Source organism: Numenius arquata, chromosome 24 (genome assembly GCF_964106895.1).
Source record: "Numenius arquata chromosome 24, bNumArq3.hap1.1, whole genome shotgun sequence".
Classification (NCBI taxonomy): domain Eukaryota; kingdom Metazoa; phylum Chordata; class Aves; order Charadriiformes; family Scolopacidae; genus Numenius; species Numenius arquata.
The window spans coordinates 7,648,458-7,673,919 of record NC_133599.1 but is presented as its reverse complement, the minus strand read 5'-3'; positions in this window follow the sequence as shown (position 1 = coordinate 7,673,919).

Here is a 25,462-nt window from a genome sequence, read left to right as displayed (position 1 = left end):
TTACCAGCCACTACGGAACTCTACAGGCCCCTACGGAACCCTGCAGACACCTGCTGGCACTTACTCAACCCTGCAGGCCCCTACAGAACCCTACAGGTCCATACAGAACCCCACAGGGCCCTAGGGAACTTTACCAGCCACTACGGAACTCTACGGGCCCCTACAGAACCCTGCAGAACCCTCCAGAACATTACAGAATCCCACGGATTCCTACAGACTCCTGCGGGCACTTACACAACCCCAGAGGCCCCTACGGAACACTGCCAGCCCCTATGGAAGGAACCTTACGGACCCCTACAGAACACTACTGGCTCCTGCGGTACTCTACAGGCCTCTAGGAAACCTACGAAGCTCTACGGAGCCCTATGGATCCTTACGGAACAGTACGGCCCCCTTCAGACCTCTGCGGGTGCTTATGGAAACCTACAGGACCCTACGGAACTGCACGAGACTCTACAGGCCCCTAGGGAACACCACCGGCCCCTACGGAACCCTACACAACCCTCTGGAAACTTATGGAATCCTACAAGCTCCTACCAACCCCTGCGGGCACTTACACAACCCTACAGGCCCCTACGGAAATCTACGGGACTCTACGGGCCCCTAGGGAAGCCTACAGATTTCGACGGAACCCTACAAGCCTCTCTGGAACCCTACAGAATACTCCAGGACCCGATAGCACTCTACAAGACCCTTAGCAACACAACGGAACCTCACTAAAACCCTATGGGCTCCTACAGAACACTGCAGGCGCCTACGGAACCCTACAGACCCCGACGGAATACTACCAGCCACTACGGAAACCTATGGCCCCTACGGAACTCTACGGAACCTGACAGAAACACTGTGCGCCCCTACAGGCCCTTGCGGGCACTTGCAGAACTCTGCAGGAACCCACGGAACTTTATGGAACCCTACCAGCCCCTACGGAAGCCTAAAGACCCTTGCAGGCAGTTACGGAACGGTACAGGGCCCTAGGGAACTTTACCAGCCACTACGGAACTCTACGGGCCCCTACGGAACCCTGCAGAACCCTCCAGAACCTTACACAATCCCACGGATTCCTACAGACTCCTGCGGGCACTTACTCAACCCTAGAGGCCCCTACGGAACACTGCCAGCCCCTATGGAATGAACCCTACGGGCCCCTACAGAACACTACTGGCTCCTGCGGTACTCTACAGGCCTCTAGGGGTGACCCCATTGGGTCACCATGAAGCCACCTACAAAACCTGCCTAGACACAAGATAATGTGCCTGTCATTTCCAACGCTCAGTGTTGGTCAATAAGGCAGAACGTAACGCAAGTGCCCAACCTCTCGTCACTTCTTTTGGCTGTTTTTGGGCAATCGGTTATCCAAAAGTGTCCTCCGTTATACAAGCACAGCATGGTTTGAGTTGGAAGGGACCTTGGAGACCATCTAGTTCCAAACCCCTTCCCTGGCCAGGGGCACCTCTCACCAGATCAGGTTGCTCAAAGCCCCGTCCAACCTGGCCTTGAACCCCTCGGGGGATGGGGCAGCCACAGCTTCTCTCGGCAACCTGGGCCAGGGTCTCACCACACTCGCAGGAAAGAGTTTCTTCCTGAGATCTCATCTCAGTCTCCCCTCCTTCAGTGTAAAACCCCTCACCCTCGTCCTATGGCTCCCCTCGCTGACCTAGAATCCCTCCCCAGGTTCCTGGAGCCCCTTTAGGGACTGGAAGGGGCTCTAAGGTCTCCCCGGAGCCTTCTCTTCTGCAGGCTAAAGCCCCCCAACTCTCTCAGCCTTTCCTCATAGCAGAGGGGCTCCAGTCCTTGCAGCATCTCCGTGGCCTCCTCTGGCCCCATTCCAACAGGTCCATGTCATTCTGATGTTGGTGGCCCCAGAGCTGGAGGCAGCACCGCAGGGGGGTCTCCCCGGAGCGGAGCAGAGGGGCAGAATCCCTCCACCCCACCCCCCACCCCCCCCACCTCACCCTGCTGGCCACGCTGCTGGGGATACAGCACAGGGTACAGGGGGCTTTCTAGGCTGCCAGCGCACATTGCGAGCTCATGTTGAGCTTCTCACCCACCAACACCCCCAAGTCCTTGTCCCTCAGGGCTGCTCTCGATCCAGTTCTATTTCCTGTCTGTGGAATCCCACTTTAATGAACTGAAATGGAGGTGATTAGATGTGGTAGAACAGATGGATCCAGAAAGAATGTAGACAAGCTGAACTGGACTGAGAAAATCTAGTTTTGTGGCCGCAGAAACTTTTTCTGGCCTGTCTTGGGCTGAATGATCCTCTGAAGATCCCCTGTGGTCCCTTCACTGTCTGAAGAATCCCGTCACAAAGGGCTGCACTGGTTGTAGATTAATGCGGATGAGACGGATCGAGACATGCATTTGAGATGACCAGTCCTTTGAGGAAACGTGCTCTTTCACACCAGATTGTGCCTCCTTTGTGCCAATCCCGTGAGACTGTGGCCAGTCAGAACTCAGGTCAGTCAGCACTAAGGTGGTGCCTACTTGATTCCTGGAGGATTTTGACCAAAAGAAATGACAATGTAGTAGGGGGACAAATTCCACAATATGCTTTACACTGCTTATTCTCTCTTGGGCGTTCTACAAGTAGAAGAACATTGATCACGAATCTTTCCATATTTTAAGTGGAATTAGTTTTCATTTGCAATTCAGCAGAGTGGTTGAGGGAAAAGATTTCTATCTGCCATGCGTCTTTTTTTTTGGCTGAAAGAGAAGTTCCGGTCGGGGTCACTGGACAGTCCCCAAATAATAAATTGTGATTCTGGGTTAAAAGGGAGTAGGCATGGAGAATAAGTCTTCTTAGCTTATGGTAGAACATGCCTGGAAATTATTTCCAAGACAGTCAAAATGGTAAATTATCTTTGTTGTAGGGACAATTGCCCATATTCTGATTGAAAGACATCATGTTCTTTATGTAGTGTCTATTTTAGACAATCATTTATTTACTAGAGAAGGGACTGAAATGCAAATTTTCATTCTCCCCAGAGGAACATGCTCACTAGTCACCTGTGAAGCTAAGTTTTCTGCTATGACAGCATCTCCAAGTGACGACTGATGCAGGACTGGCAGAGACAACCTGCAGTTCCAACGTCTGAAGCCCCATTCTGCACTCAGGTCACCATCAAGGAGCCTGCTATAACGTGGGGGTGCTCTTAGATGAGGCTTTTTTGCCCTCCTTGTGCCTCGCTGAAGTCTCCCTTGTTGTTGCTTGAGCTCAAAACTTCTTTCCCAGGAAACGGGAAGTGTGGGAACATTTCACTGAATTTTTAGAGTTGGAAGGGACCATAAAGATCATCTAGTCCAACTCCCCTGCTACAGCAGGATTGCCCAGAGCATGTCAGAGCACGTTACTCAGGACTGCATCCAGGTGGGTCTTGAAAATCTCCAAAGAAGGGGACTCCACACCCTCCCTGGGCTCTGGCACCCTCACCGTGAAGAAGTTTTTTCTCATATTTGAGTGGAACCTCCTATGTTCCAACTTGTGCCCGTTGCCCCTCGTCCTGTCACTGGCAACCACTGAAAAGAGTCTGGCTCCCTCCTCCTTCAACCCACCCTTCAGATACTTATAAGCATTGATAAGGTCTCCCCTCAGCCTTCTTTTCTCCAGGCTAAAGAGTCCCAGCTCTCTCAGCCTTTCTTCATAAGGGAGATGCTCCAGTCCTTGAACCATCCTTGTTGCCCTTCGCTGGACTCTTTCCAGTAGTTCCCTATCCCTCTTGAATTGGGGAGCCCAGAACTGGATGCAGTATTCCAGTTGTGGCCTCACCAGTGCAGAGTAGAGGGGGAGAATGACTTCCCTCGACCTACTGGCCACACTCTTCCCTATGCAGCCCAGGATTCCATTGGCCTTCCTGGCCACAAGAGCACACTGCTTGCTCATTGTCATTTTGCTGTCTACCAGGCCCCCCAGATCTTTCTCTTCAGAACTTGACTCCAGCAGGTCCACACCTAACCTGTATTGGTGCCTAACGTTCTTCTTCCCCAGGTGCAGGACCCTACACTTTTCCCTGTTGAACCTCATGAGGTTCTTCCTTGCCCAGCTCTCCAGCCTGTCCAGGTCTCGCTGGATGGCAGCACGGCCCTCCGGGGTGTCAGCCACCCCTCCCAGTTTGGTATCATCAGCAAACTTGCTGAGGATACACTCGGTCCCCTCATCCAGGTCGCTGATGAATATGTTGAACAGGACTGGACCGAGTATTGACCCCTGGGGGACACCACTGGTTACAGGCCTCCAGCTTGAACCTGCTCCATTAATCATTACCCTTTGGGTCCTGTCACACAGCCAGTTCTCAATCCACCTCACTGTCCCCTCATCCAGCCCACACTTCCTTAGTTTCCCAATGAGGATGTTATGGGAGACTGTGTCAAAAGCCTTGCTGAAGTCAAGGTAGATGACACCTGCTGCCCTCCCCTCATCCAACCAACTAGTTATAGCATCGTAGAAAGCTATATCAGATTGGTCAAACGTGATTTACCCTAGGTAAACCCATGTTGCCCACTTCCAATAACCCCCCATTCTTCAACTTGTTTGGAGATGACACCTAGAATGAGTCTCTCCATTACCTTCCCAGGGATGGAGGTGAGACTGACTGGTCTGTAGTTCCCAGGGTCCTCCTTCTTGCCCTTTTTGAAGACTGGAGTGATGTTGGCCTTCCTCCAGTCTTCAGGCACCTCTCCTGTTCTCCATGACCTTTCAAAGATGATAGAGAGTGGCCCAGCGATAACATCTGCCAGCTCTCTCAGCACTCGTGGGTGCATCCCATCAGGGCCCATGGACTTATGAATGTCCAGTTTGGCCAAGTGGTCCCGAACCTGGTCCTCCTCTACTGGAGGAAAAACTTCCTCTCTCCATACCCTCCCCCTTGCGTCCAAGGCCAGAGATTCATGAGGGACAGCCTTAGCAGTGAAGACTGAAGAAAAGAAGGCATTCAGCAACTCTGCTTTCTCCGTGTCTTCCATCACTAGGGTGCCCATCTCATTCATCAGTGGGCCCACATTATCCCTAATCTTCCTTTTACTGTTTACACATCGAAAAAACCCCTTTTTGTTATTCTTAACTGTAGTGGCCAAGATGAGCTCGGCTTGAGCCTTGGCCCTTCTAATTTTCCCCCTGCATATTTTCTCCGCTTCCTGGTATTTCTCCTTGCTTGCCAGGCCCCTTTTCCAAAGATCATAAACCTTCTTTTTGTTCCTGAGCTCCAGCCAAAGCTCTCTATTTAGCCAGGCTGGTCTTCTTCCCTTCCTGCTTGTTTTTTGGGATTTGGGTATGGTTCTTTCCTGGGCTTTTAAGAGTGCCTCCTTGAAGTACGACCAGCCTTCCTGGGCACCTTTGCCCTTCAGGACTGTCTCCCAAGGGACACTTTCAACCATGCTCCTGAAGAGGCCAAAGTCTGCCCTTCGGAAGTCCAAGGTGGCAGTTTTGCTGGCCCCCCTCCTTGCTTCAGCAAGAATTGAAAATTGTATCATTTCACGATCACTCTGTCCAAGACGACCTCCAACGTTTACATCCCCCGCAAGACCTTCTGAGTTAGCTATCAGCAGGTCCAGTAGGGCACTTTCCCTAGTCGGTTCCCTCACCAGCTGCGGTGAGGGAAGTTGTCTTCCATGCACTCCAAGAATCTCCAGGACTGTTGCCTCTCTGCTATGTTATATTTCCAGCAGATATCTGGGAAGTTGAAGTCCCCCATGAGTACAAGGGAGAGTGATCGTGAGGCCTCTGCCAGCTGCTTATAGAATATTTCATCTGCCTTTATATCCTGGTTTGGGGGTCTATAACAAATTCCCACCACGATGTCTGCCTTATTGGTCTTCCCCTTAATTCTTATCCATAGACACTCAACGCTGTCATCGTGCGTATTGCTAAGTTGGAGGCATACAATACTGCTCTTAACATAAAGGGCCACCCCACCACCTCTCTTTCCTTGCCTGTCCCTTCTGAAAAGTTGGTAACCATCAATCACAGCGCTCCAGTTATGCGAGTCCTCCCACCACGTTTCTGTGATGGCAACTAGATCATAGTTTTCTTGCTGTACGATGGCCTCCAGCTCCTCCTGTTTGTTACCCATGCTGCGTGCATTCATGTAGATACACTTCAGCTGGGCTAATCGTCCCACTGTTTTGCTGGGAGGGCAAGCACTAATTCCCACCTGTCCGTGTGCAGACATTTCTGCAGTTACCATCTTATCACTACTCATGTCTTCACTGCCACACGTGTCTTTCTCTCCCACATCAACTGCCGCAACAGGCTGCAAGGCTGTGCTGACACCTTTACCTACTAGCACTGGCACGCTGCTCCCGGGCACCACTTTAGTAACCCTGGTTCCAGCCCCGTCCCCCTTCAAATCTAGTTTAAAGCTCTCTCAATGAGCCCTGCTAATTCTTGTCCCAATATCCTTTTTCCCCTTTGGGTTAGGCTTCCCCCACCTGCTGCCAGCATGCCTGGTGACCTGTAGATCTGCCCGTGATCAAAGAATCCAATGTCCTGCCGTTGACACCAGTCTTTCAGCCATGAGTTGATCTTTTGATTCTTCCTATTTATGCCCCCATCCATCCCTGTGACTGGTGGGATAGAAGAGAACACCACTTGTGCTCCTGATCCCTTGACCAGTCGTCCCAGCACTCTGAAGTCCCTTTTCATTGCCTTTAGGCTTCTGGTGGCTACCTCATCATTGCCCACTTGAAATATCAGTAGTGGGTAATAATCTGAGGGCTGAACCAGGGAGTGAATTTCCCTCTGTATATCCTTAATCCTGGCCCCAGGGAGGCAGGTGACTCCCCTGTGGGACGGGTCTGGTCTACAGATTGGGCCCTCTGTTCCACTCAGAAGGGAGTCACCTATTACAATCACCTTTCTTTTTTTCTTAGTTGATGAGGTCCTGAGGCATGGGGGTGGGTGACTAGTCCTGGGTGCCTCACTGGGTAGATCGTCCTCTCCGTTCTCATTTACCTCGTCCCCAAAATCCAGAACTCCAAACCACCATCAGCCCAACATCCACCCCAGGCATCAGCCGTTGTATCATCTGCTCCACCGGGGGTGTTTAAAGAATGTTTGCTGCCAGAACAGCCAGAAGATTTTGGATGGTGTTGGAGCACACTTGTGCATAGGGAGTTGTTGAGAAATAAGTTATCTCTAAGCATATAGTGGTGGAAACTGAGAAATCTACGTCTTTGGGAAAATCTATGCTTCAGGGGTAGCCAGTTAACTGGTTTTGGCAAACACAGTCTGGACTCAAACAGCTGGAAGCAGGACGTACAACGAGACATAAATCTCTAAAAAATACAACTATGTACACTGCCTGGGCAGTAAAAGTCTACCAAAGTAACTTGCATTGCCTTTAAACATCGAGCTCACATTTAAAACTCAAGCGTATATTGTGACAAGGTTATTTTTATCAATTCAAAAATTTGTGTTAGGCAGGAATGAATTCTTAAAACCATTTAAGTTTTTGCATCAAAATTTTGAAAGCAATTACTATGCAGTGGGATAGTTATAAGAAGAAGCAAAATTATCCTAGGCCAGAGCTCATTGAACATGACCCTACAGGGGCAGCATACATAAAACAAGAGAAGACGAGAAAGTTAGAATAATATGACTAGTTGATATAATTACCAAAAAAGCTTTATATCAAGGATTTGTAGCAAATTATATTTGGCTCACATTTATGGTTATTAGATAAATGGATAAGCATGAACCAATTCCCCCGTTCACAGTTACAAAAAAAAAAAGGGAAAGGCTATTTTATCATGATGGACATCTTAGAAATTATTTAAATCTCTAAGGAGTATTCACAAAGTGCACTTTTAAAAATGTGAGCCGTATTAAATGAATTCGCAGACGACACTAAGTTGGGTGGCAGTGTCGACCTGCTGGAGGGTAGAAAGGCTTTGCAGAGGGATCTGGACAGGTTGGATTGATGGGCTGAGACCAACGGGATGAGGTTCAACAAGGCCAAGTGCCGCGTCCTCCACTTGGGTCACAACAATCCCAGGCAGCGCTACAGGCTGGGGGCAGAGTGGCTGGAGAGCTGCCTGGCAGAAAAGGACCTGGGGGTGTTGGTGGCCAGCCGGCTGAACATGAGGCAGCAGTGTGCCCAGGTGGCCAAGAAGGCCAACAGCATCCTGGCCTGTATCAGGAACAGTGTGGCGAGTAGGGCTTGGGAGGTGATCATCCCCCTGTACTCGGCACTGGTGAGGCCCCACCTCGAGTACTGTGTCCAGTTTTGGGCCCCCTACCACAAAAAAGACGTCGAGGTGCTGGAGCGGGTCCAGAGAAGAGCAACAAGGCTGGTGAGGGGTCTGGAGCACAAGTCTTATGAGGAGAGGCTGAGGGAACTAGGGTTATTCAGCCTGGAGAAAAGGAGGCCGAGGGGAGACCTTATTGCTCTCTACAACTCCCTGAAAGGAGGGTGCAGAGAGGCGGGGGTCGATCTCTTCTCCCAAGTCACGGATGACAGGACTAGAGGAAACGGCCTCAAGTTGTGCCAGGGGAGGTTCAGGCTGGATATTAGGAAAAATTTTTTCGCTGAAAGGGTTATCAGACATTGGAATGTGCTGCCCAGGGAGGTGGTTGAGGCACCATCCCTGGAAGTGTTCAAAAGTGTTTAGTGATGGTGTTGCATTTTGTTGTTTTGTGGGTGTTTATTTTTGTCACTTAGGTTGATGGTTGGACAAGATGATCTTGAAGGTCCCTTCCAACCTAGAAGATTCTGTGAATTCCCAGCTCCACCATTACAGAGATTAGCTCAGTGTTGTACCTTTACTGACAATTCTCTTGTATCCTTTCGCTGCAAAGATTTTATGAGTGAGGCTCCACTCGCCGTGATCTCACACAGAGAGATCCCACTGCGAGACCACAGCTGCAGTTCTGAACTTCTACTTCTCTTGCTTCTCTACTTCCACTTCTCTAAAGTCGGTTTATCTGTTGTTTACAGATACACAAAATGTTTATGTGAGAACTGCAGGAAATCAGATCTGTATCAGCTGCCTCAGAGTCCTATTCTTTTTTCCTATCATTCTGCAGGATTTGATTGATGACCAAGAATCTTGGAATTCCAGCTACCTGGGGAAAATAAGTACTCAGTGGAGGATATATAATAAAGAGCAGCTAAAAATAAAGTGATAGCAATCACTGTAAAGCCTGATGACTGAATCTCTAGCGTCCAACATAAATACTGGGTTTAGGTGCTTTTTATGCATTTTACAGCAAGAGTCAGATGCTCGGTATCTAGTAACTGAGTTTATTTAAGTTCGTTCCTTGCTTGGCCAACTTTATGACATCAGTTCATCTTGAAGTTATACATTGCTTTAAAATGTCAGAATTACAAAAAAACCCGTGCAAATAAAATATTGAGACCTAGCCTTCCTGTTCCTGGCAGTTTTAAACGTACGTCCTGTAAATATTTTGAACGACATACTTGCAGATTTTACGAAATGCTGCAATCTTACTATTGTGTGTTATGTCAAATTTATAGAATGCGCTGGTGACAACCAGTAGCTTAACATTTCCATACGCTTGCAAAGGTGCATCTGAGTAAGTTCTTTGTTTCTCTCCAAGTAGCTCCTCGGAAATGTGAGGTAGAGCACCCATTTATTTCATCTAATGAAATCCTGATGAGAATGGGCTCTTCAAGTGTACTTACGATTTGAGACAAACCAAAAACCATGTCCTATAGGCAGGAGCTGAGACAGCATTGCAAGACTTTAGGCTTGTGTTACGCTGAAGAAGAAAGAACAGTGCGCTTTGGCCAAGGCGGCTGCACGTGCAAAGCTGACTGTGATTTGAGGGGCAGCGGGAACCTGCAGGTGAGGTGGGTCTGCCACGGCTCAGCGATGCTCCACCGTCCCACTGCTGTCCTGTGTCTTCTCCTGCCTTGTACCTCCTCAGGTGAGTGTGGATAGATGTTGGCTGCCAGCAGTAGAAAAAAAAAAAACCACATTAAAAGGAACTAATGGGTGATGCTTTTTATGCTAGGAAAGGCAGTCTTTTATGCTTAAAATGGTGTGTGGTCTGGGGCTGTATGAAGAACGAGGCCTTATGGCATCTAGAGCAATAAGAGCTGCCACACTGACAAAGAAATGTATTGTAACAGTGAAATCCCTGCTGAAGTCAGTGTGACTTCTGCCGCTGACGTTAAGGGGGAACAAGTAAAAGCAAGAGCCCCTCACGGAAGAGACAGCTGGCTCTGCTCCACCCCACATCAGGACAATCAATACAGATAGATAGATAGATAGATAGATACACACACATATGCAGGAACACGCAAGCACACTCTGGCTGCCGTCAGGGAGGAGAGGCCTGGCCCCAGGCACTGGAGCTCTGGCACAGCCCAGGGAACGGGGCAGCTCCGGAGCTGCTGTCTCTGCCAGAGGCAGCCCCCGTCTGCCCTGGGCGCTGTGCGGATGGAGGGACGGGAGAGCTGGAGGGCACCCCTGTGCCGGTGGGGCAGCCGGGGGCTGGGGGGGCCAGAAGGGAGCCAGCCTGCAGGGACGATGGCCACGGGCCGTGTCGCTGCCGGGGAAAGGCCCAGCACCAGCAAAGAGCTCTCTGTGCCGCAGGTGGCTGGTCCCTGGGAGCAGGGGAGGCAGCTGCCAAGGCAGCGACAGGTCGAGCATGAGCCTCCTCTGGGCGCTGTCCTCAGAGCAGGGGGGTGGTGCTGGCTGCCCCCACCTCAGGGGCTCTGCACCAAGGAGGGAGCCTGGGGGACGGCAGCAGCTGCTCAGCAGGCAGTGACACATGGAGGATGTCACTGTGAGCCAATTGTGACACATGAGGTCAGCCGGCGAGTAAGCGATGACTCACAGAGGAGGCCACCGCCCGGTGGTGGGGCACTGGGCTCAGCGTGCAGTTGGCACTGTGCGGTGAGGTCCTCGTCCTCCTCCCAGCTGGGCACGACCATCTTCTCCTGAGGTACCCCGTATGCCACAGGGCACTGACGACGGCTTCTGCCTGGGAGAGGAACTATCGCCACTCAGACCTGGAGAAAGCAGCAGCTTTCCTCCCCTCGCTGCTTGCTGACGGCTCCCTCAGGAGCAACAACGCCACCCTGACTGTCCATGGAGTGCTGCTCTTTGCGGATATCTCAGGCTGGGGAGGCAGGGAGGAGCAGCCACGGACATGAGCCACCTTGGGCCACACTAGGCCCTTTGAAGCCCCTCAGACAGAGTGGCCATCTTGTCACTGCTGAGGTCTTCTGCTGGGATGCCCACAGAGAGAGGGGGTGGGTTGTCTTGGGCAATCAACCCCTGCTGCGGCCAGCACTGAGCCGGGCATGGGATGGTGTCCCCAGCAGGCTCTCGGGCCTGGCAGGATGGAAAGTGCTGCCAGATCCCTTAGCCCACATGGGCATTTCCTGATTTCTGCGTGTCCCTGTTACAGGTTTCATGGCATTGACCGAGAAATTAATCCAGAAGAGTGGCATGGACAGAGGCGCTAACGAGCTTGCACAAACCCTCAATGAGTACCTGTGTGATATTTTTGGGGGGTAAGAGCTGTGCTGCAGGACTGTCTGGCATTGGGCTGTGATGGTGGAGGCAGACACGCTGGGCAGCCTGGTCCTGCCTCCATGGCAGGGCTGGGGCTTTCTGTGAGGAACAGCGAGAGCAGCCAGGGTCTGCTGGTGGGTCAGGACCAGTGCAGGTCCTTTCTGCTCCCCACCGTGGGCGAGGAGGCACCTGCTTTCTCAGCAGCCCCCTGGGTGCCTCTGGCATGGGCAGCCGGCTCCGTGCTGCGTCAGGGCCCAGCGCAGGCTGAGGGCATCCATCAAGTGCCAGTGCCAGTGACCTGAGGGTGCTGGCTCTGACCTGCGTGTGTGTGAGAGAGACCCTCACGAGCCCCTTTCCACAGAGGAAACCTTGACCATGAGCACACTGTGGCCACCCTTTTGGCAGCACTATTAAAGCAAGACAAGAGAGTCCTCAAAGAAGATGAAGGATGTGGAGCATCTGTGCTCTGAGGAAAGGCTGAAAGAGCCGAGACTGGTTGGGCTAGAGAAGGCTCGGGGCGGGGGGACTTTAGGAATGTGACTACAACCTGAAGGGAAGGTGCAAAGACGACAGGGCCAGGTTCTTCCCAGTGGTGCCCAGTGTCAGGACCAGAGGCCACGCCGCAGGCCCACACTGAAACACAGGAGGTTCCCTCTGTAGGTCAGGAAACACTTTTTGATTGTGAGGGCAACTCAGCGCTGGCAGAGGTTGCCCAGGGAGGTTGTGGAGTCTCCCTTCTTACTGAGAGCTATTCAGGAACGATCAGCCATTGTCCTGGGCGGCTGGCTCTGTGCAGCCTGGCTGGAGCAGCAGGGTTGGTCCAGATGGACCCCAGAGGTCCCTTCCAGCCTCCACCTTTCCGAGGTTTGGTGGCATCTGGAGGCCCTGCCTCCCCGCCTGCTGTGCAAGTACCAGGGCAGTGGCCACTGTGAGCCTGGGAGAGAAGCCAGAGCAGATCCGTGGTACTCTCCTGTGCCACAGGGAGCTTCTCACCAGGCAGGAATGTGGGGATGCCCACCGGGGCTAGTATCAAAGGGAAGCATCTCTGGTGAGCGTTCAAGGGTCCAACTGTAGCTGGAGTGGGGATGGGAGACTGAGACTGCTGGGTTTGTGCACGTCCGCAGATGCAGAGGAAGCTTAAAGGCAGAGAGCGGGTGTCGGATCGAGCCTTAGGATCTTTGAATGTCTGCTTTAGCACAGATGTCTGCGGGAGGTCATTATCCTTTTGTTTCTTCTTCTTTTGTTTCTTCTGCAGCTTTGCATCCTTTCCCCTGCTGGATTCTCCTCTGCCTTTCACAAAGAGCAAAGGGGAACTGCTTGACTTGCACCTGCGAGAAGAGCTTTTGCAGGCTGTTGGGTTTTCTCCTGCAGACAGCTCCAACCTGCCTGCATGGAAACGGAGCAGGTGGTGGTCGAGGCCGCTGGTTTGCTGGGCTTCTGGGGCAGGCAGCTGGGTAAGATGCCTGGCACTCTCAACACATTCTCAATGTTGACTTTGTTTGTCTGTATTTAAACGCCCATTTCAGGGAGCTGTGTTGGTGCCCCCCGAGTAGGACGGAGGTTGCTCTACCCCTTTGTGATGCCTGTCTCCCTGCTGGGCTTCAGATTGGCTTCTGAGCAGCTGAGATGCTGGGGGCTGTAGAGTTCAAAATGTTCCCTGTGACAGTTCTGCTTCTCCCTCTCCCTCTCACCAGGGATCTCTGCAGGAACCGTGAGTCTCCCGATTTTCGGAGACAGGAGGCGGCAGTGCTTCTGCATTTTTGGCCCAGGCCTGGCTGAAGTTCTTGGGGCTGAACAGCTTGCAGATGCAGGTGAAATTGTCCTCTCAGCTACCGCCTGGGAGCTCTGTGAGCAGCACCGGCTCAGGACCAAGCATCTTGCAGGCAAAAGAGCTGTGAAGGTGGGTGGATGGGATGGCCTCTGGAGCCATTCTGAGGAGCTGGACCTGGGCGTGAAGGAGGGAGGTGTCAGAAGGCTGAGGAGCTGAATGTGGAGAGAGCTGTAGCTGGGAAAGTGGGCAGGCAGCTGAAGCTCTTGTCCTCCCATCTCAGGGGTAACTGTGGGCTGGGCTTGCTTGGCTGGAGGGGTCGGGAGGCACCGGAAGGGTTTTAGCCCCACCAGCAATGTCCTGTGGGCCACGGAGCTGCGGTTGACACCTGGGGGATGCTTAGACAATGGCTGCCCAGCTCCGGTGCTTCTGAGGAGGCACTGCTGTCCCAGCCAGCCAGGTGGGCTGCTTCTCCCCTTTCCTGGGAAGTGGCGGTGGAGGGCAGGCTCTGTCCCCTGGGACTTCTGGGGAGGCCAGTGGCAGTGATTTCATTCTGTGTGTCTTCAGGTTACGGGCTTGGGTCCGATGTCTTGGTCAGAATGCCAAGATGCTTTATGCAAGCTCGTACAAGACCCACTGAGCCACCGCCCAGAAGGGGAATGTGCGTGCCATCTTCCCCTTGTTCTGTGATTGCCCCGAAAGGTGGGGCCTGGCTGCTTCAGGGGCCAGAGAGGAACCACCTCCTCCCTCTTCCCCCCACCAGTTCGCACTCGTGCCTTTGGGCCTCCTGGGGCAGTCGCTGCTGCTGCCTCCTCCTCCCAAGGGACAGCTCTGCCCTCCGCATCTGGAGGTGGCCACATGGGCGAACACAGAAGACTCTTTCTCCCCCGTTTCTAGGGCCAGCCCCTGCTTGGCAACAGCTTGTAGTCCCATTCATCCAGCGACCACCTGCTTTTTTCAGACCCTTGGAGGAGAATTTGGCATCTTTGTCATTGACAATGCCCATTTCATCAACCTTACCTCCTGGAGTCATGTCAGCTGTGCTCCAAAACGTCTCCCTCTTCATGGTCATGAGCTTAGCCCCGGCCTATGTGAGAACAGAGAGTTTTCACAAAGCCGCAGCAGACGCAGCACGATGTCCCAGAAAATCACCTATGTTCATCTGGACGAGCTGAACGCTTCAGCTGTGGTGGAGAAAGTCTGCAAGGACCTTGGAGTGTTCAGCATCCCCAGGGATCTGGTGAGGTGAGTTGGAGGCAGGGGAGCTCTCCCTGAGGGTGATAACCTCTGCCGACCATGGTGGGGAATCACTCCCTGCCCCAGGAAAGGGAGCGTAGGGTGCTGGAAGCACCACTGACTCCAGCGAGTACCAGACGTGGGTGGCTTGTTCTGCTTCAGCCTGGCAAGTGTGAGCTGAGAATGGGCAACTCCGAGATCCAAAGCCTGGGAGGTGTCAGCCCTTCGCTGCGGCACAGGGAGAAAGGGTGGAGGAGTCTGGAGCCTCGGCATGTCGGGGTGTGAAAAGAAAGGCCTTGGTGTGGGTGGCGAGGCTGTGGGGGAGATTCCCTGGGGTGGAATCCGCCCTGCTGCCAGAGAGGGACTGGGCTCCTGAGGAGAAGAAAGGCAGGGCTCGCCACGCTGTGCTTTGGACGTTGTTTGCCAATGGATCCTGGGACAAGAGTTAGCAGGGCTTGTTGAAAGAGCTTTAAACTAGGTTTGAAGGGGGATGGGGATGAAACCAGGATTACTGAAGTGGAGCCTGGGAGCAGCACGCCAGTGCTTGTGGGTAAAAGTACTAGCAAGGTCTTGCAGTCTGTTGTCTCAGTGCAGGTGGGGGATGGTGATCCATGTGGTAGCGAAGACGTGAGGGGTATTGATAGGTTGGCAACTACAGAAGGGTCTGAGCGCGGTCAGGTGGGAATTAGGGCTTGTCCTCCCAAAAAAGTGGCAGGACAATTAGCCCAGCTGAAGTGCATCTACACAAATGCATACAGCATGGGCAACAAACGGGAGGCGCTGGAGGCCATTGCACAGCAGGAAAACTATGATATAGTTGCCATCACAGAAACACGGTGGGAAGACTCGCACAACTGGAGTGCTGCAATTGATGGAAACCAACTTTTCAGAAGGGATAGGCAAGGAAGGAGAGGCGGTGGGGTGGCCCTCTATGTTAGGGACAGATTGCCTAGATTTGGTTGCCTAGAACTTAACAGTGTGAATGACAGTGTTGAGTGTTTATGGGTAAGAATCAAGGGGAAGGCCAATAAGGCAGACATCATGGTAGGAGTTTGTTTTACCGCCCCCCCCCCCCCCCCCCCAACCAGGATGTAGAGGTTGATGAAATATTCCGGCAGCTGGCAGAGGTCTCGCTATCACTCGCCCTTGTTCTCGTGGGGGACTTCAACTTCCCAGATGTCTGCTGGAAACACAGCAGAGAGGGAACAGTCCCGGAGGTTCCTGGAGTGTGTGGAAGACAACTTCCTAACACAGCTGGTGAGGGACCCAACCAGGGAAAGCACCCTACTGGACCTGCTGCTTCTTAACAGAGAGGTCTTGTGGGGGATGTAAACGTTGGAGGTCGTCTTGGGCAGAGTGATCATGAAATCATAGAGTTTTCAATTCTTGGAGAAGCAGAACTGCCACCTTGGACTTCTGAAGGCCAGACTTTGGCCTGTTTAGGAGCATGGCTGAGAGTGTCCCATGGGAGACAGTCCTGAAGGGCATAGGTGCCCAGGAAGGCTGGTCATACTTCAAGGAGGAACTCTTAAAAGCAGAGGAGAAGGCTATCCCCAGGTCTCAAAAAACAAGCCGATGGGGAAGAAGACCAGCCTGGCTAAATAGAGAGTGTTGGCTGGACCTCAGGAATAAAAGGAAAGTTTACGGTCTTTGGAAAAGGGGGTTGGCAACTTATGAGGAATACCAAGATGTAGTGAAGCTATGCAGGGGAAACATTAGAGGGGACAAAGCTCAAGCAGAACTCAACTTGGCCACTACAGTTAAAGATAACAAGAAGAGGTCCTTTCAATATATCAATAGAAAAAGGAAGACTAGGGAAAATGTAGGCCCACAGATGAATGAGGTGGGCGCCTTAGTGGTGGAAGACACAGAGAAGGCGGAGTTACTGAATGCCTTCTTTGCTTCGGTCTTCACTGCTAAAGCTGTCCCTCTTGAATCCCAGACCTTGGAGACAAGGGGGAAGGTCTGGAGAGAGGAAGATTTTCCCTCTGTAGAGGAGGACCAGGTTAGAGACCACTTGGCCAAACTGGACATCCATAATTCCATGGGCTCTGATGGGATGCACCCACGAGTGCTGAGAGAACTGGCAGATGTCATTGCTGGGCTACTCTCCATCCTCTTTGAAAGGTCATGGAGAACAGGAGAGGTGCCTGAGGACTGGAGGAAGGCAAATATCACTCCAGTCTTCAAAAAGGGCAAGAAGGAGGACCCAGGGAACTACAGGCCGGTTAGTCTCACCTCCGTCCCTGGGAAGGTAATGGAGCAACTCGTTCTGGATGTCATCTCCAAACACGTTGAAGAACAGGAAGTTATTGGAAATGGTCAACACAGATTTACCAAGGGTAAATCATGCTTGACCAATCTGGTAGCCTTCTGTGATGTTATAACTGGATGGCTGGCTGAGGGGAGAGCAGCAGATGTCATCTACCTTGACTTCAGCAAGGCTTTTGACACTGTCTCCCATAATATCCTCATTGGGAAACTGAGGAAGTGTGGGCTAGATGAGGGGGTAGTGAGGTGGACTGAGAGCTGGCTGTGTGACAGAACTCAGAGGGTTGTAATTAATGGAGCAGGGTCGAGTTGGAGGCCTGTAACCAGCGGTGTCCCCCAGGGGTCAATACTCGGTCCAGTCTTGTTCAACATATTCATCAATGACCTGGGCGAGGGGATAGAGCGTATCCTCAGCAAGTTTGCTGATGATACCAAACTGGGAGGGCTGGACGACACTCCAGAGGGCTGTGGCACCATCCAGTGTGACCTGGACAGGCTGGAGAGCTGGGCAGAGAAGAACACAATGAGGTTCAACAAGGGCAAGTGTAGGTTCCCTGCACCCGGCGGGGTGTGGACCTCCTGGAAAGCAGTTCTGAGGAGAAGGATCTGGGTGTCCTGGTAGATAGTAAATTATCCATGAGCCAGCAATGTGCCCTTGTGGCCAAGAGGGCCAATGGAATCCTGGGCTGCATAGGGAAGTGTGTGGCCAGTAGGTCGAGGGAGGTCATTCTTCCCCTCTACTCTGCACTGGTGAGGCCACAACTGGAATACTGCATCCCGTTCAAGAGAGACAGAGAACTACTGGAGAGAGCCCAGCGTGGGGCAACAAAGATGATTGAGGGCTTAGAGCATCTCCCTTCTGAGGAAAGGCTGAGAGAGCTGGGACTCTTTAGCCTGGAGAAGAGAAGGCTGAGGGGAGACCTTATTAATGCTTACAAGTATCTAAGGGGTGGGTTGAAGGAGGAGGGAGCCGGACTCTTTTCAGTGGTTCCCAGTGACAGGACAAGGGGCAGCGGGCACAAGCTGGAACATGGGAAGTTCCATTCAAATATGAGTAAAAACTTCTTTAAGGTGAGGGTGGCAGAGCCCTGGAACAGGCTGCCCAGGGAGGTTGTGGAGTCCTCTTCTCTGGAGATTTTTCAAGACCCACCTGGATACATTCCTGAGTAATGTGCTCTAGGCAACCCTGCTGTAGCAGGGGAGTTGGACTAGACGATCTCTAGAGATGCCTTCCAACTCTGACAATTCCATGGTCCTGTAAGTGGTTTCCATGGTGGTAAGTGGTAGCAGGACAGTGGACAAGGGAGCTCCCAGCTGTGTGCCGGTGGGGCTCCCTGGGGCATGGTGCATTTCCCCTGCTGTGAGGGGTGGCTGGAGCTCAGGCAGGCATGGCTATTTGGGATGGCTTGGCCAAAGACCTTACAGGTCAGTCTCAAAGCCCACTAGCTTTGTGCTGGAGGGAAGTTCCCACCAAGTGCCATCCCAAGTGCCTCTGCTCCCCGGCCTCCAAGCACTGCTCATAGCACAGGCATGGGAGGGCCTGTGGAGTCCCTGACATCCTCTCCAAGCCACCTGCAGCCTCCAGATCAAAGATGCCCTCCAGAGTGCCCCAGGGCCTTTGACAGGCCTTCATTCAGCTTGGATTCCCCTGTGACGCTGGAGGAAGCTCAGGAGGCTGGGAACAGCCTTGCCAAGAGCTGGGAAAAAACGCTGGCTGGGGCTTGCTTTGGCTGGTGGAAACATGCCCAACTCCTCCTTAGAGCACAGGTGAACACCATGTCCCCAGGGCTGAGACAAAACTAGAAAGGGCACCTGGGCCCTTTTGCCTTGTATGCCCAGGGCTGGGCTGGCGCCAGCTGGCCCATCTGAGCCCCTTTTGCCCTATATGCCAAAGGAATCGTAACGGCACATGGACAACTGGATGAATGGACGATTGAACACCTGGTGGAAGGAGTAACACCTGCTACGACGAATGGACACCTTGTGGGACGGATGGACAACGGATCGGACAATTGGGAACACGGTGGGACAGATGCATGAACACTTGGTAGGACAATTGCATGGAGACCTGGAGAGAAACATGGATACTTCGTTGGACTCCTGGTGAGACAGCTAAAGAAAAGGATGGATAGAAAACTGGTGGGATGGATTGTCCCATGATGGACACCCGGAGGAAAAGATGGACACCTGGCTGGATAGATGAGTACCTGGAGGAAAGGATGGATGGACATAGGAAGGGACAAAAGCAAACTTGGAAGAACAAAGAGATAGATGGATGGAAATATTGAGAAACAGATGGACACGTGGTTTGACGGATGGACAACTGGTGGGATACATGGACACGTGAAGGGCCAGATGCACACCCCGTTGGACAGATGGACATCTCGTGGAACAGATGGGCAGCTGGTAAGACACTTGGAGGAACAAAGGTATGGCTACTCTGTGGGACGGAATGATGGATACTTGGTTCTACAGGTAGATGGACACCGGTTGGGAACCATGGACACCTGGAGTGATGGACGGACAGCTGGTGATATGAATGGACACCTGGAAGGATAAATGGACAAATGGGAGAGACACGGACACCTGGAGAGATGGATGGATGGACACATGGCAGGACAGACCGACACATGGTTTGATGAATGGACAAGTGGAGGGACACAAGGACACCTGGAGGGAGAGATGCACACCCCGTTGGACAGATGGATATCTCCTGGGATAGATGGACATCTGGTGAGACAAAAGTACACTTGGAGGAACAAAGGTATGGATACTCTGTGAGACGGAATTATGGACAACTGGTTGTACACATAGATGGACACCAGTCGGGACCCATCGGCACCTGCAGTGATGGATGGACACGTGGAGGGACGGATGGACACTTGGAGAAACAGACGGACACCACACTGGACAGATGGACATCTTGTGGAAGAGATGGGCATCTTGTGGAACAGATGGGCAGCTGGTAAGACAAAAGCACACTTGGAGGAACAAAGGTATGGCTACTCTGTGGGACGGATTGATGGACACCTTGTTCTACAGATAGCTGGACACCGGTTGGGACAGATGGACACCTGCAACCATGGATGGACACCTGGAGGGACGGACGGGCACATGGAGGGAGTGATGGACAAAAGGTGGGGGACATGGACACCTGGAGAGATGGATGGATGGAAGTACAAGTGGTGGGACAGATGGACACCTCATGGGACAGATCAACACCAGATTGTCTCAAATAAATGGACACCGGTTGGGACAGATGGACACCTGGAGAGATGGATGGATGGACACATGGCAGGACAGACCGACACATGGTTTAATGAATGGACAAGTGGAGGGACACAAGGACACCTGGAGGGACAGATGCACACCCCGTTGGACAGATGGACATCTCGTGGAACAGATGGGCAGCTGGTAAGTCAAAAGCACACTTGGAGGAACAAAGGTATGGCTACTCTGTGGGACAGAATGATGGATACTTGGTTGTACCGATAGCTGGACACCGGTTGGGAACCATGGACACCTGGAGTGATGGATGGACAGCTGGTGATATGAATGGACACCTGGAAGGATAAATGGACAGATGGGAGAGACACGGACAACTGGAGAGATGGATGGATGGACACGTGGCGGGACAGACAGACAGACACATGGTTTGATGAATGGACAAGTGGAGGGACACAAGGACACCTGGAGGGAGAGATGCACACCCCGTTGGACAGATGGATATCTCCTGGGACAGAGGGACATCTGGTGAGACAAAAGTACACTTGGAGGAACAAAGGTATGGCTACTCTATGGGATGGATTGATGGACACCTTGTTCTAAAGATAGCTGGACACCGGTTAGGACAGATGGACACCTGGAGGGACGGACGGGCACATGGAGGGAGTGATGGACACATGGTGAGACACATGGATACCTGGAGAAATGGATGGATGGATGGATGGACATGTGGAGGGAAAGATGGACACCTGATTTTACACATGGACAGCTGCTGGGACACATGGACTCCTGGAAGCACAAACGGACACCTTGATAGACAGATGGACATCTTGTGGGAGAGATGGACACCTGGCTGTACAGATAGATGGACAGCGGTTCCGAGAGATGGACACCAAGACTGATGGATGGACAGCTGGTGTTACAGATTGATACCTGTAGAGATGGACAGATGGACACATGGAAAGACACATGCATACCTAGAGAGACGGATGGATGGAGACGTGGAGGGAATTACAAACATTTGGTGTGACGGATGGACAACTGGAGGGACACATGGACAACTAGGGGTACAAACGGACACCTCGTGGGACAGATGGACATCTCGTGGGACAGATGGACACCAGCTGGGCCAGATGGATACCTGGAATGATGGATGGACACCTGGTGGGATGGATGGAGATGTGGAGGGAGAGACGGACATGTGGTGAGAGCCATAGACGCCTGGAGAGATGGATGGATCGACACCTGGAGGGACAGGTGGACATCTGGAGGGACACATGGACACCTGGTTTTATCAAATAGATGGACACCAGTAGGGAGAGAAGGACACCAAGGATGATGGATGGACACCTGGAGGGATGGATGGACACCTGAAGGGATGGATGGACACCTGGAGGGATAGGTGGACACGTGGTGATAGACATGGACTCCTGGAGAGATGGATGGACACCTGGAGAGACGGATGGGTATGTGGAGGGCCAGACAGACACCTGGTTTTAAGGATGGACAACTGGAGAGACACATGGAAACCTGGAGGGACAACTGGAAACCTCAATGGACAGATGGATATCTCGTGGGACAGAGGGACACCTGGAGGAAGAGATGGACACATCGTGAGAGACATGGCCACCTGGAGAGATGGATGGACGGACACATGGAGGGACAGAGGGACACCTGGTTTGAAGGTTGGACAATTGCTGGGACGCATGGACACCTGGAGGGAGAGATGGACACCTGGAGGGAGAGATGGACACCGTGTTGGAGAGATGGACATCTCGTGGGACAAACGGACACCTGGTTGTATCAAATAGATGGAAACCGCTTGGGACAGATCGACACCAGCAGTGATGGATGGATGGATGGACAGGTGGAGGGACAGATGGACACCTGGAGGGTGAGAGGGACCCCTGGTTTGAAGGATGGACAAGTGGAGAAACACATGGAAACCTGCTGGGTCAGATAGATACCTCGTTGGACAGATGGACGTCTCGTGGGACAAATGGACACCTGCAGTAATGAATGGACACCTGGAGTGATGGATGGACACCTGGAGGGATGGATGGATGGATGGATGGATGGATGGATGGATGGACACGTGGAGAGAACAGACGGACACCTGTTTTGACGGATGGACAACTGGAGGGACACATGGACATCTGGAGTGACAAATGGACACCTCGTTGGAAAAAGGGACACCTGGAGTGATGGATAGACGAGCTGGAAGGACAGATGGACACCGCCTTGGACAGATGGACATCTCGTGGGACAAACGGACACCTGGTTGTATCAAATAGATGGAAACCGCTTGGGACAGATCGACACCTGGAGTGATGGATGGACACCTGGAGGGACAGATGGACACCTTGTTGGACACATCTGGTGGGACAGATGGACACCTGGCTCTAGAGAAAGGTGGAAACCAGCTAGGACAGATGGACATCTGGAGGCTGAGATGGATACGTGGTGACACGCATCGACACCGGGAGAGATGGACGGACGGACTTACGGACACCTGGTTTGACGGATGGAAAACTGGTGGGACACACGGAAACCTAGAGGGAAAGATGGAAAACTCGTAGGACAGATGGACATCTGGTTGTAAAGATCGAAGGATATCGGTTGGGACAGAGGGACACATGGAGTGAGGGACGGACACCTGGTGGGACAGAGGGACTCCTGGAGGGAGAGATGGAAACATGGCGAGACACATGGACACCTGGAGAGTTGGGTGGATGGATGGATGGACACGTGGAGGGACAGACGAACACCTGTTTAACAGATAGAGATCTGGAGAGAAATATGGACAGCTGGAGGAACAAACGGACACCTCGTTTGGACAGATGGACATCTCGTGGGCCAGATGGACACCAGCTGGGCCAGATGGATACCTGGAATGATGGATGGACACCTGGTGGGATGGATGCAGATGTGGAGGGAGAGACGGACATGTGGTGAGAGCCATAGACGCCTGGAGAGATGGATGGATCGACACCTGGAGGGACAGGTGGACATCTGGAGGGACACATGGACACCTGGTTTTATCAAATAGATGGACACCAGTAGGGAGAGAAGGACACCAAGGATGATGGATGGACACCTGGAGGGATGGATGGACACCTGAAGGGATGGATGGACACCTGGAGGGATAGGTGGACACGTGGTGATAGACATGGACTCCTGGAGAGATGGATGGACACCTGGAGAGACGGATGGGTATGTGGAGGGCCAGACAGACACCTGGTTTTAAGGATGGACAACTGGAGAGACACATGGAAACCTGGAGGGACAACTGGAAACCTCAATGGACACATGGATATCTCGTGGGACAGAGGGACACCTGGAGGAAGAGATGGACACATCGTGAGAGACATGGCCACCTGGAGAGATGGATGGACGGACACATGGAGGGACAGAGGGACACCTGGTTTGAAGGTTGGACAATTGCTGGGACGCATGGACACCTGGAGGGAGAGATGGACACCTGGAGGGAGAGATGGACACCGTGTTGGAGAGATGGACATCTCGTGGGACAAACGGACACCTGGTTGTATCAAATAGATGGAAACCGCTCGGGACAGATCGACACCAGCAGTGATGGATGGATGGATGGACAGGTGGAGGGACAGATGGACACCTGGAGGGTGAGAGGGACCCCTGGTTTGAAGGATGGACAAGTGGAGAAACACATGGAAACCTGCTGGGTCAGATAGATACCTCGTTGGACAGATGGACGTCTCGTGGGACAAATGGACACCTGCAGTAATGAATGGACACCTGGAGTGATGGATGGACACCTGGAGGGATGGATGGATGGATGGATGGATGGATGGATGGATGGATGGATGGACACGTGGAGAGAACAGACGGACACCTGTTTTGACGGATGGACAACTGGAGGGACACATGGACATCTGGAGTGACAAATGGACACCTCGTTGGAAAAAGGGACACCTGGAGTGATGGATAGACGAGCTGGAAGGACAGATGGACACCGCCTTGGACAGATGGACATCTCGTGGGACAAACGGACACCTGGTTGTATCAAATAGATGGAAACCGCTTGGGACAGATCGACACCAGCAGTGATGGATGGACACCTGGAGGGACAGATGGACACCTTGTTGGACACATCTGGTGGGACAGATGGACACCTGGCTCTAGAGAAAGGTGGAAACCAGCTAGGACAGATGGACATCTGGAGGCTGAGATGGATACGTGGTGACACGCATCGACACCGGGAGAGATGGACGGACGGACTTACGGACACCTGGTTTGACGGATGGAAAACTGGTGGGACACACGGAAACCTAGAGGGAAAGATGGAAAACTCGTAGGACAGATGGACATCTGGTTGTAAAGATCGAAGGATATCGGTTGGGACAGAGGGACACATGGAGTGAGGGACGGACACCTGGTGGGACAGAGGGACTCCTGGAGGGAGAGATGGAAACATGGCGAGACACATGGACACCTGGAGAGTTGGGTGGATGGATGGATGGACACGTGGAGGGACAGACGAACACCTGCTTAACAGATAGAGATCTGGAGAGAAATATGGACAGCTGGAGGAACAAATGGACACCTCGTTTGGACAGATGGACATCTCGTGGGACAGATGGACACCAGCTGGGCCAGATGGATACCTGGAATGATGGATGGACACCTGGTGGGATGGATGCAGATGTGGAGGGAGAGACGGACATGTGGTGAGAGCCATAGACGCCTGGAGAGATGGATGGATCGACACCTGGAGGGACAGATGGACATCTGGAGGGACACACGGACACCTGGTTTTATCAAATAGATGGACACCAGTAGGGAGAGAAGGACACCAAGGATGATGGATGGACACCTGGAGGGATGGATGGACACCTGGAGGGATGGATGGACACCTGGAGGGATAGGTGGACACGTGGTGATAGACATGGACTCCTGGAGAGATGGATGGACACCTGGAGAGACGGATGGGTATGTGGAGGGCCAGACAGACACCTGGTTTTAAGGATGGACAACTGGAGAGATACATGGAAACCTGGAGGGACAACTGGAAACCTCAATGGACACATGGATATCTCGTGGGACAGAGGGACACCTGGAGGAAGAGATGGACACATCGTGAGAGACATGGCCACCTGGAGAGATGGATGGATGGACACATGGAGGGACAGACGGACACCTGGTTTGAAGGTTGGACAATTGCTGGGACGCATGGACACCTGGAGGGAGAGATGGACACCGTGTTGGAGAGATGGACATCTCGTGGGACAAACGGACACCTGGTTGTATCAAATAGATGGAAACCGCTTGGGACAGATCGACACCAGCAGTGATGGATGGACACCTGGAGGGACAGATGGACACCTTGTTGGACACATCTGGTGGGACACATGGACACCTGGCTCTAGAGAAAGGTGGAAACCAGCTAGGACAGATGGACATCTGGAGGCTGAGATGGATACGTGGTGACACGCATCGACA